A 7,582-nucleotide genomic window follows, 5' to 3' on the forward strand; every position below is an offset into this window, starting at 1 on the left:
TCTTAATCAATCACGGCAGCAAGCAGGAAGCCGAGCGATCCTGAGGAAACTTCTAGAATCTTCTCGAAGGTAAGAAAATCTTGTTCGAACGCGTTCGTCGAGCCCTTTGTCTCCTAAAATTTACGACCGCGCCCCGACCCTTCGGCGCCGAGACACATCCCAACGCGCCTCATACACATCGGAATTAAATCGCCAACGCCCGTGCCGCGGATAAAACGCGATCCCGTGGAATCAGAGCAACAAAATTGATATTAACGCTGTTACGTTCCCGCAATAAAAAATTTTCAAAATCTTTATATTATACTATATCGCATATTAAAATTCCAAAACTATATCTATATCATAATCTTTACCTACTATTGTTATATAATAATGTCTATATATATATATCTGTCCCTCGCTGATAGCATATGTGTAGTACACTCATTGAAAGTCGCTACAGAATACCTGAAAATTATAGAAAATATCAATAAAATGTCACAATATTATCGTATCGTTATTACTCTATATAAAATTTCGTTATACTAGTGGAACTAACCGTAAAACCAGCATTAGCAAATATATTTAAATATATATATATATATATATAGACAAAACCTAACAAAATGGACCTAACCGTTATCATCGGACACTTATTGAATAAACTTTAATTAAAAATATTGAAAATCTTAAAGCCACAATAATGTAAAGAATTTCAAATCTAGAATATATATATATTTACAAATATCTTTCATTATTCAAACAATCAATCGTAATGAAACAGATTCGATAACGATTCATTTTGTTAACAAAAAAACCACAATAGATGAAATAAAAAAAAAACAATATATGAAAGGAAAGAAAAAGAAAATATATATACTTACGTAGAATAGATTTAAGTTCTAGTTAAAGTATCGTGAAGTGTAAAATCAATTATCCTTCCGATAAGTATATATAATCCGCACTCTTCAAATAGTTAGAATATTTTCCGCCTTCATACGCGTATACTCGTACATAGATCCCCAATTTTAAGAATCTGTAAAAGGAAAACCCATCGATATAAGCCAAATCTAGTAATCCCATATTTTCCAGTAGAGACAAGAAACACTCTTATAAAGTAAGAATCAAAACCCTCAACGATTAACATTAATGGAATTGCTCCACAAGCCCCTTTTAAATAATTATTAACAGTATAACCTTAAGGACCTAACCATATAAAAGGAGACGCAAAGACTTGATTCACAAGCAAAAATGCTTAATACAAATAATTAATAAAATAAACTCTGCACAAAAACTAAATAAAATCGTCTTTACAATAGTGACATATATATATATTCATATAAAGCCACTCAGTAAAAATACGTACTCATTACATTACGAACAAATAACCGAGAATAAATGTACAATACGTTCAAAAGAAAAATTATAACTCTTATACATGACACTTCTAATAATAAACTCTAATACCATGACCAACAGATTTGTTGAAATAAGATTACATTTTTAAACAAGCATAAATACCGCCTCTTATATATACATATATATCTGAAATTTTGTGTCTAACATCTCCATTACTATTTAGGAGAACTATAAGACTCAAATATCACTCAAATTATACTTTACTCAAAATATACATACGCTACCCACATATATATATCTGATCATGATTAATTCTATTACATATATTGAAATAAAATCGCTATATTGATCCTACTAACCTAATTATTAAATGAGACATACACATAGATACACCAAACGGAACAACAAAATGTACCTGTTGATCATCAACAAAATTTATAAATATAATGACTTAAAATTCAAGAGAATAAATTAAATAAAATTAAAATCCGTATCTGTTTCTATTTGATCTGTCGGATAAATAAAAGTCCCCCAACTATTCTTTATGACATACAGAATTTATTAAATAAATATAGTATGTGCTAACCAGAAATTAATAAGAGTTTTTTTTCTCGATGAAATAAAATTAATTTATAAAACATTTTGTTGAACCAAAAGAATAAATAAAAATATAATAATAAGAACGTCTATGCTTATATATATATCGTTGGAATCTTGTAGCACAAATCATAGGCTTGAACATCTCTCTCTCTCTCCCGCGTAAACACTCTCTTAAATGTAGATTCTCACCACTAGAAACCTGAAAAAGAAAAATCGTAATTAATAAAAGGTCTATATACAATTTCCTATAAAATAATTGAAGAGGATAATGACCCTCCAAGATAATATAATCAAAATATAAAATTTCTCAATTTAACGCTGTACATTAATACTAAATTATTTCATGACAAATGTCCTACCAATAACCAAGGACATAAATTTTAATAATATTTAAATCGGACACATGCATATATTACATAACCCAATTATAAATAAATACGCGTAAAGCAAATTATTAACAATAATAGTCAATCGCCATGTTATAGAAAACTAAATTCGTATAATTAATATATGCAATCCCTTATAATATCAATGAAAATTAACGCATAAGAATTAACAAAAGAAATAATAAGTTAACATTATAAATATGTAAAATAATAAAATAAAGGGAAATATTTACGCTTACTTATGATTATCAAACCATAAATATGAAATGATTTATAAGCTTCCCTTTTCCCAATGAATATATATATATATATATATTCTCTAATAACGTGTAGGAAAAATATATAATAAAAATACAATTAATACACATACATGTACATATATTAAACACGACGATTTTTGCCCTACACGGATATCGCGAATAAACTAAGACAAAATAATAATCCCTTGAGAAATCAATGCTTTGACCAATGAGAATTTAATAAAAGATATTTCCAGCAACAGTATTCCTAAGCAAATTGTAATAAATTAGATAAAATCATTTTGATATATGAACAATCGAAATCTTAATGCATTAATCAAAATTTAAAATTATTATATGATCAATGATAATTCAATATTTTCTTAAGACATACAAACCAATATTAAAATTTTGATACATATACGTATACACATTCTTGTTAATTAATAATATAATTTTAAACCTTGTATTCCTTAACTTCCTCTAAAAAGAAATTAATACTAACAATCAAGATCTATATAAAATCCCGCGATGTGAGCGATTTTTAATAATCATCCACCTCGACATCGACAAATCCAAATATCATTTAAAAGTAAAGCCACGGTAGTCCTGCACCTGAAAGAGAAAAATTAATTAGTTAACGAATCTCAAAATTTTAATGAAACATCAATAATAAAATATAATTGGAAGAATCAAATATTAACGATAAAATTTAATAATTAAATTTTAGCGACAGACTTGATAAATTACTTGGCAGAATTGATTAAATAATTAATATGCATAGTACATGACAGGCAAAGCATATTATATAATCATAAAAGCAACACAATCGCCTTTAAATAATTAAAAATATAATAATTAAAACGTGTTAAAAATATAATAACATAATATTAATAGGTACGTCTTATAGTAGTACCATTAAAAATACTTATATAATCAAAAATCCTTACAACACCGATGTCTTAACTAAAAACATATATATATATATATATATGTTTATATATACAGGGAGATCCCGAAAAACCTTCCGTCTTTAAAATGACGTATTCCTGATACTATTCTAAGACAATTTTTTCTTTACCAAAATTTGATTTGAAGCGTAGTTTTTGAATTATAAGCAAAAATAGTTAGTAAATCATGCGTCGGGTACAGGAGGCAGGCAGGGGCGGCCCGACGCGCCGCGAGCGCGGGCGCAGCTGACCGACAGGCGATTACCACTGCATGAGTCACTAACTATTTTATCTTATAACATAAAATTATGCTTGAAATAAAATTTTGGTAAAGAAGAAAATGTCTTAGAATTACATCAGGAATACGTGTTCCTTAAAATAATGTTAATTATTAAAAGTTATTCCGGATCGCCGACCGTCGAACGTTGTAATCAGCTGATTGCTACACGCGATGTGTGTATGGCGGAGTGTGTGCGTAAAAGAGAGAGAGAGAGAGAGAGAGAGAGAGAGAGAGAGAGAGAGAGAGAGAGAGAGATTGCTCACTCACCTTGTAGCAGCGTAGCGAATCTTTATGCTACGTATTGTTGTAACTGCTGCACGATTATCAGATCGCTGCACCGCTGATGTTAGAGATGCGCGACACATCGAAACTTTCTCACTTCGAAACACTTTTACACTCGATTAACACAGATTACGCGATAACGAGTTTATTATTCTGTTTATTACTCACTCGATTCACATCGTTTTATCGAGACTAAAAATTACTTTAAAAGAAACGCGAGAGAACACATGACTCGACGCGAAGCGACGGACCGCGGAGACTGCGCGACCACGAGGGTTATGTGTTGCCAGAAACGCGACACGCGACATCTAACAATAAACGACTTGCACGACTGACGCGTGATTGACGCGAGATAAGACGAACAATCGGCTAAAACTTTCTCATTGCGAATGCGGTAGAAAACATGAAACGTATAAAACATGAAACGTACTTAAAATAATTAATTATTTATTATAAATAATAACTATTTTTAATCATAATAAATAATTATTATTTTAAAAAGCATGTGTTATGCGTTATTACATTTTCGAAACTATTGCATTCACGATGCGAAGATTTCAGTCAATCGCAGGAATAATGTAATTAACAAATTACATTTGGGAAAATTTATTTTTATTCTGCTCACAATAAAATGTTCCAACGTGAAAATGTATTGGTCGCTCTGAAAAGAGCGGATTGATTAAAAAAAATTTTAGAGCAGATGCTCAAAATGCCCGCCATCCATCCTAACGCAAGCTCTCATGCGTTTTAATAAATTTCTTTCGACGTTTTCCATTATTTCTTCGTCGATATTCCAAATAGCGAATCGTAATCTTGTCTCTAGATCTTCGATATTTTCGGGAAGCGTTTTATAAATGATTTCCTTACAGTATCCCCATAAGAAAAAATCTAGAGGGTTGAGATCCGGAGATCTTGCGGGCCAACGTATCGGGCCGTATCGACCCATCCAGCGTCCAGGAAAATTCTCGTTCAAAAAATTTGTAACAATTCTGGCGTTGTGTGGCCCAGCACCGTCTTGTTGAAAGATAATATTATTTCTTTCAAATAATGGCACATCTTCCAGGAAATGTGGTAGATTTTCTGTTAAAAAATCGACGTAGGTTCCTCCAGTTAAAATGTCTGGAAGAATAACCGGACCAAGAATTTCAGTGCCCATTATTCCAGCCCATACATTAATCTTCCAACGAGTTTGAAAATTTCGTAATCGCGTGACTCTCGGATTTTCTTCGCTCCAAAAGTGCATATTATGCACATTAAAAATTCCTTCTTGTGTGAATAGCGATTCATCGCTGAATATCACACGAGAGGAATATCTTGGATCTTGATCGACGTTTCGCAAAAAATTTTCGCAAAACGTTCGTCTTGCAGGGTAATCTGCTGGTCGTAAATGCTGCACGCGTGTATAATGAAACGCGTGCAACTTTTCTTCTTTTAATATTCTTTGTACGGTTGTATACGATAAATCATGTTCTCGAGCGACTACCCGAATACTTGTTTCGGGATTATCCTCGAAAGTACGTAGAACTCTTTCTGTATTCCGTACATTTCTAACGCTGCGATTTCTCCCAGCGTCATGTTTGTTCGGCAGGACACTGCCAGTATCGTATAATCTTTGAGCTGCTCCAAGTATGACATGACCCGATGGATGTCTTCGGTTTGGATATAATTCGGCGTATCTTCTTGCAGCAGGATTCTGCTGCCCGTGACACTCGCCAAGTGCCATCAGCATGTCGTAGTATTCTTGATTTGTGTACGCTGCCATATCTTCTTCGCGCTTATTGATATCGCTTATTGAGATCGCTGATAATCGCAAGCTTATTGATTGCATTATCGATCGTGCGTTTAATTTATACGATCTTCGCTGGGAGTCTGCGTCCCTCCTCGCCTCCCGCGACCAATCGCTAATAAGCGTGCGCGACATTCGCGATTGGTCGCGGGAGGCGAGGAGGGGCGCAGACCCCCAGCGAAGATCGTATAAATTAAACGCACGATCGATAATGCAATCAATAAGCTTGCGATTATCAGCGATCTCAATAAGCGATATCAATAAGCGCGAAGAAGATATGGCAGCGTACACAAATCAAGAATACTACGACATGCTGATGGCACTTGGCGAGTGTCACGGGCAGCAGAATCCTGCTGCAAGAAGATACGCCGAATTATATCCAAACCGAAGACATCCATCGGGTCATGTCATACTTGGAGCAGCTCAAAGATTATACGATACTGGCAGTGTCCTGCCGAACAAACATGACGCTGGGAGAAATCGCAGCGTTAGAAATGTACGGAATACAGAAAGAGTTCTACGTACTTTCGAGGATAATCCCGAAACAAGTATTCGGGTAGTCGCTCGAGAACATGATTTATCGTATACAACCGTACAAAGAATATTAAAAGAAGAAAAGTTGCACGCGTTTCATTATACACGCGTGCAGCATTTACGACCAGCAGATTACCCTGCAAGACGAACGTTTTGCGAAAATTTTTTGCGAAACGTCGATCAAGATCCAAGATATTCCTCTCGTGTGATATTCAGCGATGAATCGCTATTCACACAAGAAGGAATTTTTAATGTGCATAATATGCACTTTTGGAGCGAAGAAAATCCGAGAGTCACGCGATTACGAAATTTTCAAACTCGTTGGAAGATTAATGTATGGGCTGGAATAATGGGCACTGAAATTCTTGGTCCGGTTATTCTTCCAGACATTTTAACTGGAGGAACCTACGTCGATTTTTTAACAGAAAATCTACCACATTTCCTGGAAGATGTGCCATTATTTGAAAGAAATAATATTATCTTTCAACAAGACGGTGCTGGGCCACACAACGCCAGAATTGTTACAAATTTTTTGAACGAGAATTTTCCTGGACGCTGGATGGGTCGATACGGCCCGATACGTTGGCCCGCAAGATCTCCGGATCTCAACCCTCTAGATTTTTTCTTATGGGGATACTGTAAGGAAATCATTTATAAAACGCTTCCCGAAAATATCGAAGATCTAGAGACAAGATTACGATTCGCTATTTGGAATATCGACGAAGAAATAATGGAAAACGTCGAAAGAAATTTATTAAAACGCATGAGAGCTTGCGTTAGGATGGATGGCGGGCATTTTGAGCATCTGCTCTAAAATTTTTTTTAATCAATCCGCTCTTTTCAGAGCGACCAATACATTTTCACGTTGGAACATTTTATTGTGAGCAGAATAAAAATAAATTTTCCCAAATGTAATTTGTTAATTACATTATTCCTGCGATTGACTGAAATCTTCGCATCGTGAATGCAATAGTTTCGAAAATGTAATAACGCATAACACATGCTTTTTAAAATAATAATTATTTATTATGATTAAAAATAGTTATTATTTATAATAAATAATTAATTATTTTAAGTACGTTTCATGTTTTATACGTTTCATGTTTTCTACCGCATTCGCAATGAGAAAGTTTTAGCCGATTGTTCGTCTTATCTCGCGTCAATCACGCGTCAGTCGTGCAAGTCGT

This window comes from Camponotus floridanus, unplaced genomic scaffold, assembly GCF_003227725.1.
Source record: "Camponotus floridanus strain SB8 unplaced genomic scaffold, Cflo_v7.5 scaffold133, whole genome shotgun sequence".
Taxonomy (NCBI): Eukaryota; Metazoa; Arthropoda; class Insecta; order Hymenoptera; family Formicidae; genus Camponotus; species Camponotus floridanus.